Source organism: Gorilla gorilla, chromosome 22 (assembly GCF_029281585.2).
Source record: "Gorilla gorilla gorilla isolate KB3781 chromosome 22, NHGRI_mGorGor1-v2.1_pri, whole genome shotgun sequence".
NCBI lineage: Eukaryota > Metazoa > Chordata > Mammalia > Primates > Hominidae > Gorilla > Gorilla gorilla.
In genome coordinates, this window is record NC_073246.2 from 30,530,597 (window position 1) to 30,544,272 (window position 13,676).

The 13,676-nt window shown below is 38.5% G+C and overlaps 1 protein-coding gene across 3 annotated transcripts in view; it reads right to left on the bottom strand.

Moving 5' to 3' along the window:
- The window catches only part of HEMK2 (HemK methyltransferase 2, ETF1 glutamine and histone H4 lysine), a 307,782-nt gene that overhangs the window by 45,304 nt on the left and 248,802 nt on the right, over positions 1 to 13,676 (bottom strand). For all 3 annotated transcript variants that reach the window (XR_008674874.2, XR_008674873.2, XR_010132451.1), the window contains one exon: positions 5,176 to 5,267. The gene's annotated coding sequence lies outside the window, so the exon portion shown is untranslated. The remainder of the gene's footprint in view (positions 1 to 5,175; positions 5,268 to 13,676) is intronic.

Below are 13,676 nucleotides of genomic sequence, written 5' to 3' on the forward strand. Positions count from 1 at the left end.
GGAGATTTTGGGCTGACATGATGGGATTTTCTAAATATACAATCATGTCATCTGCAAACAGAAACAATTTGACTTCCACTCATGCTATTTGAATACCCTTTATTTATTTCTCTTGCCTGATTTCCCTGGCCAGAACTTCCAATACTATGTTGAATAGGAGTGGTGAGAGAGGACATTCAAATTTTGCATGCCAACTTGATCGTGGTGGATAAGCTTTTTGATGTGCTGCTGGATTCGGTTTGCCAGTATTTTATTGAGGATTTTCGCATCGATGTTCATCAGGGATATTGGCCTGAAATTTTCTTTTTTTGTTGTGTCTCTGCCAGATTTTAGTATCAGGATGATGCAGTCTCACAAAATGAGTTAGGGAGGAGTCCCGCTTTTTCTATTTTTTGGAATAGTTTCAGAAGGAATGGTACCAGCTCCTCTTTGGACCTCTGGTAGAATTTGGCTGTGAATCCGTCTGGTCCTGGGCTTTTTTTGGTTGGTAGGCTATTAATTACTGCCTCAATTTTAGAACTTGTTATTGGTCTATTCAGGGATTTGACTTCTTCCTGGTTTAGTCTTAGAGGGTGTATGTGTCCAGGAATTTATCCATTTCCTCTAGATTTTCTAGTTTATTTGTGTAGAGGTTTTTATAGTATTCTCTAATGGTAATTTGCATTTCTGTGGGATCAGTGGTGATATTCCCTTTATCATTTTTTATTGTGCCTATGTGATTCTTCTCTCTTTTCTTTTTTTTTTTTTTTTTGAGACAGAGTCTCACTCTGCCACCCATGCTAGAGAGCAGTGGTGTAATCGGGGCTCACTGCAACCTCCACCTCCCGTGTGCAAGCGATTCTCCTGCCTCAGCCTCCCAAGTAGCTGGGACTACAGGCACATGCCACCACACCCAGCTTATTTTTGTATTTTTAGTAGAGACAGGGTTTCACCATGTTGGCCAGGATAGTTTTGATCTCTTGACCTCATGATCTGCCCGCCTCGGCCTCCCAAAGTGCTGGGATACAGGCATGAGCCACCGCACCTGGCCCTCTTTTCTTCTTTAGTAGTCTGGCTAGTGGTCTATCTAGTTGGTTAATCTTTTCAAAAAACCAGCTCCTGGAATCATTGATTTTTTTGAAGCATTTTTTGTGTGTCTATCTTAGTTATTTCTTGTCTTCTGCTAGCTTTTGAATTTGTTTTCTCTTGCTTCTCTAGTTATTTTCATTGTAATGTTAGGGTGTCGATTTTAGATCTTTCCCTCTTTCTCCTGTAGGCATTTAGCGCTATAAATTTCCCTCTAAACACTGCGTTAGCTGTGTCCCAGAGATTCTGGTACATTATGTCTTTGTTCTCATTGGTTTCAAAAAACTTATTTATTTCTGCCTTAATTTCATTATTTACCCAGTAGTCATCCAGGAGCAGGTTGTTCAGTTTCCATGTAGTTGTGTGGTTTTCAGTGAGTTTCTTAATCCTGAGTTCTAATTTAAATCTGGGTGCTCCTATATTGGGTGCATATATATTTAGGACAGTTATCTCCTCTTGTTGCTGTTTCACGCGTCCGTGTGAAGAGACCACCAAACAGGCTTTGTGTGAGCAACATGGCTGATTATTTCACCTGGGTGCAGGTGGGCTGAGTCCAAAAAAGGAGTCAGCAAAGGGTGGTGGGATTATCATTGGTTCTTATAGGTGTTGGGATAGGCAGTGGAATTAAGAACAATGTTTTGGGGGCAGGGGGTGGATCTCACAAAGTACATTCTCAAGGGTGGGGAGAATTACAAAGAACCTTCTTAAGGGTGGGAGAGATTACAAAGTACATTGATCAGTTAGGTTGGGGCAGAAATAAATCAGAATGGTGGAATGTCATCAGTTAAGGCTGTTTTCACTTTTTTTGTGGATCTTCAGTTGCTTCGTCAGAATAGCGATCATTAAAAAGTGAGGAAACAACAGATGCTGGAGAGGATGTGGAGAAATGGGAATGCTTTTACACTGTTGGTGGGAGTACAAATTAGTTCAACCATTGTGGAAGACAGTGTGACAATTCCTCAAGGATCTAAAACCAGAAATATCATTTCACCCAGCAATCCCATTACTGGGTGTATACCCAAAGGATTACAAACCATTCTACTACAAAGACACATGCACACATATGTTTATTACAGCACTGTTCACAATAGCAAAGACTTGGAACCAACCCAAATGCCCATCAGTGATGGACTGGATAAAGAAAATATAGCACATATACACCATGGAATATTATGTAGCCATAAAAAAGGATGAGTTCATGTCCTTTGAGGGACACGGATGAAGCTGGAAACCATCATTCTCAGCAAACTCACACAGGAACAGAAAACCAAACACCGCATGTTCTCACTCATGAGTGGGAGTTGAACAGTGAGAACACATGGACACAGGGAGGGGAACATCACACACTGGGGCCTGTCGGAGGGCTAGGGGGCTAGGAGAGGGATAGCATTACGAGAAATACCTAATGTATATGACGGGTTGATGGTGCAGCAAACCACCATGGCATGTGTATACCTATGTAACAAACCTGCACGTTCTGCACATGTATCCCAGAACTTAAAGTATTAAAAAAAAACTCAAATGCCAATTTGCAGTGTCAAGCAAATGCCAGCAGTTTCAGACTCATGAGTAAGGAAAAACTAGAAGGCTGTAAAACTGAGAAAGAAGTTATTGTCTTATCAGCAAAACAATTTTAATGTGTGTTCTGTTAGCTGTATAAACTGGAATGTATGAGCCATTTTTCAAAAAGAAACAAAGAACAACAAAGTTCATTTCTAGTCTTTGTAATACCAAAAGCACAGAGAAAAAATTACATTCAGATTTTGTCCGGAATTTTAGAGAAAGTTTATGCTCACATCCACTATGGGAATTTTGAATGCTAAAGCAAAGTAGCCTCTCCTCTCCGTTGAGAAGTCCCATCATCCTATCCATAAAATTGGTAATTAGACACAGTTCTAAGTCAATCACTTCTCTCCATAATACATACGAAGTGACATTCTTCTATTCCTATCTAAAACAAAGGTTAAGAGAATGAGGATAAAAACAGAGTTGTGGGTTCTGTTTGCTGCTGTCATCAAAGGGGAATATTCACCTAGTCAGAAGAGGGTGGCAGCAGTGGAATTTAGGGCATGATGACACCCACAGTCATGTGTCTGGTCCCATCACTGTCCTAAGACAATAGTCTGTTTTGTATCAGGCTCAAGTCAAGTGACTATGATTATTTGGGATCTAGAGACTCTAGAGAAGGACCCTGGAAAGATCTGAGAAGAATATCAAGTTCCTGGCTTAATGGGCTGCAATATGGAACCAGGCACAGACAGGACTAGGAACACTAATCAGGAACCCAAGGCAGAAAGCCAGATCACCAGCTGAACAAACAAGGTAGCCTGTCTACACCTGAGGCACTCACACTTACTCATGATTCTGAGCAACTACACTAAGCACCAAAGAGGTCAGCTGCAAACCTAGGCCTAGGCTAGGCTTCTCCTGTATTAAGCAGAATGAGCTAATAGATGTCAAGACTCAGCCAAACTAGGGATGAAAGGCAGAGTGTAAGACTTTTGTCTGGTAGGTGAATAGCTATATTTGCATTTATGCTACTTTGGTTTACTATTAGAACAGGCCTAGGCCTTTTTCCAAATCCTCAGCCTTTTACAAATTGCTAAGTCATGCACCCAACTTACTGAAATCAACTGAGGAAAAGTCACATTATCACTGAGCTCTGCCCATAGGTCAGTAGAAAATGATAAAAGGAGAGATTAGATGCAAAAACAAACAGGTACATTTTTGCAGAGCTGTCTTGTTTCAAGAATAAAGTTATTTTAGGAGAAGAATTATTCAAAAATTTTCCATAAAGAAAAAAGCTAGCTATTGCAAAAGATACTTATGGAACTTATATTAAAATAAGCCCAGTAATCAAAACACACTTTTAGAAGATTCTTGAAAATATTACAACATGTAGGAACCCTAACACAATCCAGTCAAATCCTTTCATTTTGCTTATGAGAAAACTAAAGTTCAAAGAGATTATTTTTGGTGGCTCATGCCTGGAATCCCAGCACTTCGGGAGGCCAAGGGGGTGGATCACTTGACATGAGGAGTTCGAGACCAGCCTGACCAACATGGTGAAACCCCGTCTCTACTAAAAGTACAAAAACATGGTGGTGCATGCCTGTAATCTCAGCTACTCCAGAGGCTGAGGCACAAGAGTCACTTGAACCCAGGAGGTGGAGGTTGCAGTAAGCTGGGACCCGGGGCCATGCCACTGCACTCCAGCCTAGGCCACAGAGCAAGACTCCCTCTAAAAAAACATAAAAATTAAAAAATTAAAAAAACAGAGATTATTTCTATTACCTTATTTGGCAAGGTAGGTAGATTAAGGTAGATAGGGAATGATACCAGATGGAAATATGGATCTACACGAGAAAATGAAGATCACCAGAAATGTAACAACAAGAATGAATATATTTATTGAAAATATCCTGTAAAAGAAAGGATTTAAAAAATCATTCTAAGATAAACAAAAGCTGAAAGAATTTGTCAGCATCAATCTGCACTAGAAGAAATGCTAAAGGCTATTCTCCAAGCTGTAGGAAAAAAATGATATCAAATAGAAACTGAAATATACCAGGATTGAAACTCACAGGAAACAGTAAATAACAAATACATTTTTATTGTTGTTCTTATAATTTCCTTAAAAGACAACTGACTATTTAAAGAAAAAAAAAGCATTAAATGGTGGACTTTTTATGTTATATGTAAAAGATGACACAAAGGATGGGTGGAGTAGAAAACAGAATTAAACTATTATACGGTTATTGCAATGAGAAGTGTATTAAGTGTAGTTATAGTAAGTGTAAGTGTTAACTAGGAACTATGAAGTGTGAAGTAGTAAACTTTGATAAGTTTTAGGGCTAGAACAACTACTAAATATTAATAAAAAGAAGTTTAACTAAGAAGTCAATAGAGCAAATAAAATAAATCCTAAAACAAATTAGTTAATTCATTATTAAGAAAATGATATGGCAAGCACAGATTGGGAGCAAATATTTGAAATACATATATTCAAAAAGAGCCTATATTACAATACATAAAGAACTCTTACAAGTCAATAATAATAAGACAAACAATGCAATAAAGAAAAGACACGCCAGACACAGTGGCTCATACCTGTAATCCCAATGCTTTGGGAGGCCAGGGTGAGAGGATCGCTTAATACCAGGTGTTTCACACAGCCTAAGCAACACAGCCAGGCCCCAACTCTACATAAACAATAAAATAAAATAAGTTAAAAATTTTTTTAAAAGGGCAAAAAAATTGAACAAGCGAAAAAAGAAATACAAGTAGCCAACAAGTACATGAAAAGATGCTCAAGGTCACTAATAATCAGAGAAATGCAAATTAAAATTGCAATGAGACACTACTTCAAACCCACTCATATATTTATATGACCCAACAATTCTGCTCCTAAGTATTTAATTAAAAAAATAAAAATTTATATTCACAGAAACATTTTTACATGAATGTCTACAGCAGTTTTATTCATAAGAGCTAAAAACTACAAGCAATCCAAATGTACATTAACAGCTGAATGAATATGCCAATTGTGGCATATTCACTCAATAAAATACTGGTCAGCAATAAAAAGGAACAAATACTGAAATGTGCAACAACATGAATCAATTTCAGTGACATTACATTGAACAAAAGAAGCCAAGCACAAAAGAACATACGTAGTATGATTCCATATATATGAGATTCTAGAACAGGTAACATTAATCTATAAGGATAGAGATCAGAGCAGTGCACTGCAAAGAGGCATGAGAGAAATTTCTGGGGTTATGGAAATGTTACCTGTTTTGATCAGGACGGTGGTTACACAAGGGCATACATTTGTCAAAATTTACTGAACACTGAAAATGGGTGCATTTTCTATCACATAAATTATGCTTTGATGAATCTGATTTAAAATAAAATTAAAATGTGCTCTGAGCAAAATATTGACAGTAACAGTTCTTGTCCATGCTCCAACAATAACCATCTGTTTCATTTTAGCCTCCCCATGTTTCAATATCCTGATGAGTAAGATGAAGTAGTTGAAATGAATTATTTGTAAGCTCTCTTCCATTTGAACTGTTTCCAATGCTAAAATTAACATAAGTCAGGTACCATCCATAAACTTTCTATACCTAGTATTATTCATGTACCTTATATGTATAAAATTTGTGTATATAGTGAGGCAGGAGAATAGGATCTGGAGGCAGGGAACCTAAGGCCAATTCACATTGACTTCCTAGAACTAAATCAAAAGGAAAACCCCAAGTTACCACACCTAAGTAACAAAAGGACCAGAGGCTACTTTCTTTGCAACCTCCCTGCCCTTTTTCTGCCTGGCAGATGGAAAATTGAAAGTACCACTGACTGGTTGCTTTCCACAACCAATCAGACATTTGCATAGGGTGTAGCCTTTGTAACATCACTTAAGTCTCTGACTGGTTGCTTTCCACAACCAATCAGACTGATTGCTGGCCACTACTTCATTTGCATGGGGACTACACCAAGTGTCCAATGGGAAACCTCTAGAGGGTATTTAAACCCCAGAAAATTCTGTAACAGGGCTCTTGAGCCCCTACGCTCTGCCCACTCCAACCCTCAGGAGTGTACTTTCATTTTCAATAAATCTCTGCTTTTGTTGCTTCATTCTTTCCTTGCTTTGTGCATTTTGTCCAGTTCCTTATTCAAAAGCCAAGAACCTGGGTACCCTCCACCAGTAACAATAGCATATGTATCTACACAGATATACACATATGTATGTATACAATACATACATTTATATATAGTATAAGCTTCCTTTTTATTTGACACGCTAACTTAATAGTATTGATATTTTAAAATATCAAAAATATGGTGTTTTTATTTTATAAAGACTGGATATGGTTTTAATTGATATTTGCAACCACTATGAGTTAAGAATTGCTTGTTTTGACTGCATTATTATAAATAAGGCCAACTTTAGTTTCTGTGATATTCTTTGGAGTTCAGATTAGATCACAGGTTCTGCAAAGGTTTTCTTTTTTTTGAGACAGAGTTTCACTCTTGTTGCCCAGGCTGGAGTGCAATGGCACGATCTCGGCTCACTGCAATCTCTGCCTCCTGGGTTCAAGTGATTCTCCTGCCTCAGCCTCCCAAGCTAGCTGGAATTACAGGTGCCTGCCACCACACCCAGCTAATTTTTGTATTTTTTAGTAAAGACAGGGTTTCACCATGTTGGCCAGGCTAGTCTCAAACTCCCAACCTCAGGTGATTGGCCCACCTTGGCCTCCCAAAGTGTTGGGATTACAGGCGTGAGCCACCGCGCCCAGCCTGCAAAAGTTTTCTTGAACAGTCCTACTGTTTAGAACAAGTGAGCATCACGTGCTGCCATTGGCTTTTTCAGAATCACAAGAAGCTTTTAGCACCCTGCATCCATGTGCTCTGGCATTAACTGTGTTCACACACATCCCTGGTCATAATTTATTGAGCTTGCAGTATTAGAGCATCAGAATGAAATAAATCCCAAAATATTAGTTAAAGTGGGGATTCTTGAACTTACCTGTTCATAAGAATCACCTGCTCGCACCCCCAACAGACCAAGTGAGTGAAAATTCCTGGGAAGGCTTGGGATCTACATTTTTTAAGTACAGCCCTTCCTCATCCCTCCCCATACACAAGGACTTTTAAGATCAGGCAAGTCTGGGAAACACAGGCATAATGTGAGAAACCATAGAATTTACCCCAGAGTCTTGGCAGGTCTATTCTCAAAGACATTTGATGCATTTAGTGTGCTTGGATTTGGATTACCTCTTTCTCTAAAGTCTCACTGGTAATTAGAGAGGAGGAGGTGGGTGGCAAATTATAACCAGACAGCCAGATTCTGAAGCCAAGGGAGACAGTGCTGTGGTGTTGTCTCCAGTTATAAATAAGTGGGCCTAGGTTTAGCGTGGTCACGCAATCACCTCGACATCGAGCAGATATTCCAACACAGATCCTACACATCAAAATAAATCATGGCATTTTTCATCCAAAATAGCCAGAATGTGCACTTCCAAAGCAAAGGCCCTAATATAAACAAATGCTCATGTAGACATTGGGTATGCATCTGACAGCCAAATATTGGAGCTATGCAGAGCAGCTAGAAGAGTGGACCGCAGGCAGGGTGGCAAGTCCAGAAGACAGCTCACTTAAAACATCATTTTTAAAATGTACATTCTTAAAGCCTTAAAGACAAGACTCAAATCTGATCCAGGAATAACTGTAGCTGCCATCTCTAATTTAAAAGGCAGGTGATAATCTCATTTTCCAGCCCTCCTGTCATGTGAAGGTTGTTTATCTTTCCATAGAGACATAACCTACCAGTATCCAGGTTTCTGCAGGGGCCTGGAAGGCATATACAGTGGCTGCATAAACCAGATCAGGGGATCGAAGGACAAGCTTAGTCCACTGGTCCAGAGGGAATCAGTACAGCTTAGTCTTCTCAAAACCCCCTTTGCTCAGTTTCTTTTTTTTTTTTTTGATATATTATTTTATTTAACTTTCAAAAAGATTTTATTAAAGTAACAGGATTTGAGAGTCATAACTTCACACAATTTGTGAGTATGAGTATTACAATTTGTAATCAAGTATATCTGACTCCAAATCCTATATATTTTCCACTACATCATAATGCCACAATGTTAATAAAAGGAGAAAGCTTTAACATATCTTAAGGCCGATTTGCTGTAAAGTTATAAACCTTAATTAATCATTAACTTTCTTTTTTTTCACTGGCCATCAGAGAAATGCAAATCAAAACCACAATGAGATACCATCTCACACCAGTTAGAATGGCGATCATTAAAAAATCAGGAAACAACAGGTGCTGGAGAGGATGTGGAGAAATAGGAACAGTTTTACACTGTTGGTGGGACTGTAAACTAGTTCAACCATTGCGGAGGTCAGTGTGGCATTTCCTCAGGGATCTAGAACTAGAAATACCATTTGACCCAGCCATCCCGTTACTGGGTATATACCCAAAGGATTATAAATCATGCTACTATAAAGACACATGCACACATATGTTTATAGCAGCACTATTCACAATAGCAAAGACTTGGAACCAACCTAAATGTCCAACAACGATAGACTGGATTAAGAAAATGTGGCACATATACACCATGGAATACTATGCAGCCATAAAAAATGATGAGTTCATGTCCTTTGCAGGGACATGGATGAAACTGGAAACCATCATTCTCAGCAAACTATCGCAAGGACAAAAAACCAAACACCTCATGTTCTCACTCATAGGTGGGAATTGAACAACGAGAACACATGGACACAGGAAGGGGAACATCACACTCTGGAGACTGTAGTGGGGTTGGGGGAGGGGGGAGGGATAGCATTAGGAGATACACCTAATGCTAAATGACGAGTTAATGGGTGCAGCACACCAACACGGCACATGTATACATACGTAACAAACCTGCACGTTGTGCACATGTAACCTAAAACTTAAAGTATAACAATAATAAAATTTAAAAAAAAAGAAAGTTAACGATTAATTAAGCTCAGTTTCTTATGTAGGTTTAACAGTGACTAAGGAAACAGGAAGTCACTAGAGAGTAATGAATCTCCCCAAACAAAGTATGTGTGCCTCTCTCACCAACTTCAATGGGGTTGGGGTGCAGAAGAAAATTTAGATATTCCAAAACTGACATAGGGAAATTTTGATCCAAAGCTCTCCCTCTTCCTGGTTTATAAATGGACAGTTTCAGAGGGACCAGCTGGTCCAGTCCCAGGAAACCTTCAAAAACATCATACTAGGAAAGGAGACAATATCCAAAAGATTATCTGTGGAATCAGCTGAGATTGCTTTTTATTGTAAAAATTCTGGAAGTTCTTTAGCAAATGTGCTAGTAACATTCTTAAAATATCTAAACCTGTAAAAGTTTTCCTACTTCCATAATGTTGCTTGGTCAACCAGGATTCTCTACTTCAATAATTTCCAATCCTAGCTGAATGGCAGGTCTTTTTAAAAATACATATTCTAAACCCCACCCTAATTCAGTGGTCTTGGATGAGATCTGGAAACATGTGTAGCAGAAACCCTGACAAAATTATAACTAGCATACAATTTGCTCAACCCAAAAGTTTCATAAAGCAAGAAATCAGAAAAAAAAATGACATGTACATCTTTAAGGTTAATCCTTTATATGAAACTAAAACATAAACATATGCATTTGACAGACTTTTTATGTCAAGTACAGGCTTTTTCTCATATAAGTCTACTGATTAAACAGTAAAGCCATTTTCTTGTGTATTTCACACACAAAGACAAGATATATAATCTCCAGTTTTAGTTTCTTTGGAGTGAAGACTTCAAGACTTTGTTAAAAAAAAAACAGGAGCCTAACCTCTTAGATTTTTAAAATTTTTTTTATCACTTACAGTTGCCCTGTCCACATACAACAACAAATAAATGGTATCACTCTCTTCACACTCAGATTTTATCAATTTATATTATTTACATTGCACCATTAGCAGGCTTATGAACAAACACAACAGTATCCAGTAAACACATATAATCAAGTGGAGTGTGCAGAAATGCTTTGGAATACTAGAGAATGAGCTACAAACCAGGACTAGTCAGCTTGCCGTGGTAACTAGTCAATATCTTACTGAAGTAAAGGCAAAAGTTTGTTAAACAATGAGTGAGTTGAATAAGACTCATGAATTATCTCTGTACAATATATTTCTGAAGAGCTCTACACATAAGCAATTATGATGGTTATCTAAGTTTGTGAAATATTACCCTATATCAGAGTTTCTCAAACTTAAATGTGCATACAAATTCCCTGAGAGTCTTATTAAAATGCAGATTCTAGAAATCAGTATGTGTTGGGTGGAACCCCAAAATCTAACAGTCTCCTAGCTTTTATCAGAGTAAGAACTCTAAATGAGATCTCTACTACGTCACATGTTTTTATCAGTTGTGGCAGCAAAATTGTAGTTGAAAGTAAATTTTCTTGCATTTTAACCTTTTATAATTAAATAACTTCAATTTTTTTAAACAGAAGAGTTTCTTGACCAATTATTCTCAGTAACAGCATAAGATGTTTTCATTTTTTTCAACCATTCTTCGGTTTAGTAGAAAGAAGTGTTAGAGAGCAGTCACAAAATGTGTTTTCATTTTCTATCGATGTCAACGTTACCAACTCTGTGTCTCTGTCCACACGGTAAAATAGAAATCAAACTATTTGTTCTTATAACTTTTGGCTTACAGGGGAAAAAGTTATATTTATAGAAAACTTTATCAGGATGGCTGCTTCTAACTCTCTCTTCCAATTCTTGCTGTACAGTTTGGATTTAGCTAATGACAGTAGCTAAAAGAAAACCAAAATAACTGATTTCTTGGCAGCAAATGCCTCCCTGATGAATCACCATAGAAAAGATAGCACTGGAGTTTGACGGTGGGATGAGCAAAAAGTACAGGCAGTGTAGACAGGTTTTCTCCTGCTGCAAGTGGCTTATTTCAACTGTCAACACATCACATAAGAAATTTATAGTCAGAGTCCTATTTCCTCCCATTCCTATGGCTCCTAGCATTACTGCCACTTGATCAGACCCCATTTTCACAATCCACAGCTTTTCTCTAAAACCAGCCACCAAACTCTGATTGTGATACACTCACCCACTGGATGAGATTATGGGGACTGACATCACTATAGAAGGAGTATTTGCTCCAGGTGGCCTGAGAGGAAGCAAGTCTGAACCTGTGCACTGAAAGGGCGAGGCTGGGTCTCTACAGAGGTTAGGAATGCAGTCCTCAATTGTCAAAAGGCCTGCCAGCACTAGTGTGCATAGTCACAAAGAGAAAATGAACAAAGCTGGCTCTCCCCACGAGCCAGGATGATCCGCAAATACCTCATCTTTACTACTGACACCACTTACTATTGAAAATCCACAGGTGAGATCTTAAACTCCTACTTAGGTGGAAACTGTGATTCTAAAAGCACACAGGGCAATTCTCTGGGTCTGTTTGTTTTCAAAATTATGGCAACTTTTTTAGGGAATAGAAGAGACTGAACAGGAAGCCTACCAAATAAATGGGCTGTTAGTAGCTAAGTCTGGCAGTCATACCCACATTCCCAAGTATTTTTTTAAATACCAAGTATTTTTTAAAGTTCTGTTCTTTTAGAAACCAGAGGCCCATTTCAGAATATAATAGGAACTGTGAACCCTTTTCTCAGGACACAAAATCAACCTTCTGTATATGACTTCGAGATGACTTAAAGAGCTTTTTCCTCTGCGTGGCTACCAGGTTACAAATTCCCATTGTAATACAATACGAATAGTTCTCTGAGCCATTGCAAAGACAAAGGTGTAAGTAAATAAGCACTGTACACTATGCTCAGGGTAAGAAGTTCAGCAACTTCTGTCCTTCTGAAACCTATCTGCCATCCGTCTCCACACCAGGAAAACGTTAGGGCGGTAACAGGAATAACCTACTGTGAAGTTCTGATAGTCACCAGCTTCCTGTGCTGGGCCCAATGGAACAGGCTTCGGTTATCTAAGATAATTCATTCTGTGCCAGCTACAGTGCCTGTTTAATTGTTCAGCGTTTCATGTTCGGGAACTCCTTTCCAATGACTGACTGCCCGTGGCGTCACTGCCATTCTGAATCATGCAAATGAGAATGTCATATCCTCTGACTCAAGAAGCTTTATCTCATTAAAAATTATTTTGAGAACTCCAAGCAGAGAGTTGGTCTTTGCTTAGATCTGACTTCCCAAATACATCACTTTTCCTTTTCTCACAGGGATCCAGCTGATTTGGAAGGAGACTGGGAAGTGTGCAAGGGGGGAATCCTATGGAACTGAGCTTGGGAAGCAGGTATTTGCTGGCAGGGATGCTCTCCTCCTTTGCTGAGAGGCTATGGTCCACAGCCCTTGCCAAATCTGTCGCAGTAGCGAATAGTACATTTCCATGTATGTACTATTTTCTCCCAATTTTCCCCAAGGAAAGGGCGAGTCAGGATATGCACGCATAGCACACAGGACAAAAATAGCCTTGTTTAAGTAGTTAAGTAGCTATTAAGTGAAGTTCCTTGACTTTGTCTATTCTGAGCACCAGTATTTGCACTAGTCAGGCAGCATCCCCCTAGGTCAACTACCTATGTATTCTTGTACTCTATACTGAAAGACAGTATGCACAGGGCTTATGAAAACAGACATTAGAAATAGGATTTGAGTCCTTGGGCTAGTTGTGTGACTTACTGGTTATATGAACTTAGACAATTTACCAAACCTCTCTGAGCTTAAATTTGCTCATTTATAAAATGCGGTAATACTAGTTTGTAACTTATAGACGTATTGTAAGGATAAAATTAATTAATATACTGCATATATTTCTAGCTGAGTGACTGACACATATTACGTGCTACGTGATGCATATGTTAAGTGCTTGTGAAGGTTAGCTGTTACTATTACACCAGGTATTCTTGAACACTTCTTTAACTCAGAGTTAAAGCCAGGAAAGACATGTGGTACATTTAGTTTAAAGGATAAAAAACAATATAGCATAGACTTGGGACTCTGGTAGTTTATCACGCAGGTAAATGCTATAGCAGTTAAAAGTCAGCAAAGTTCAAAATT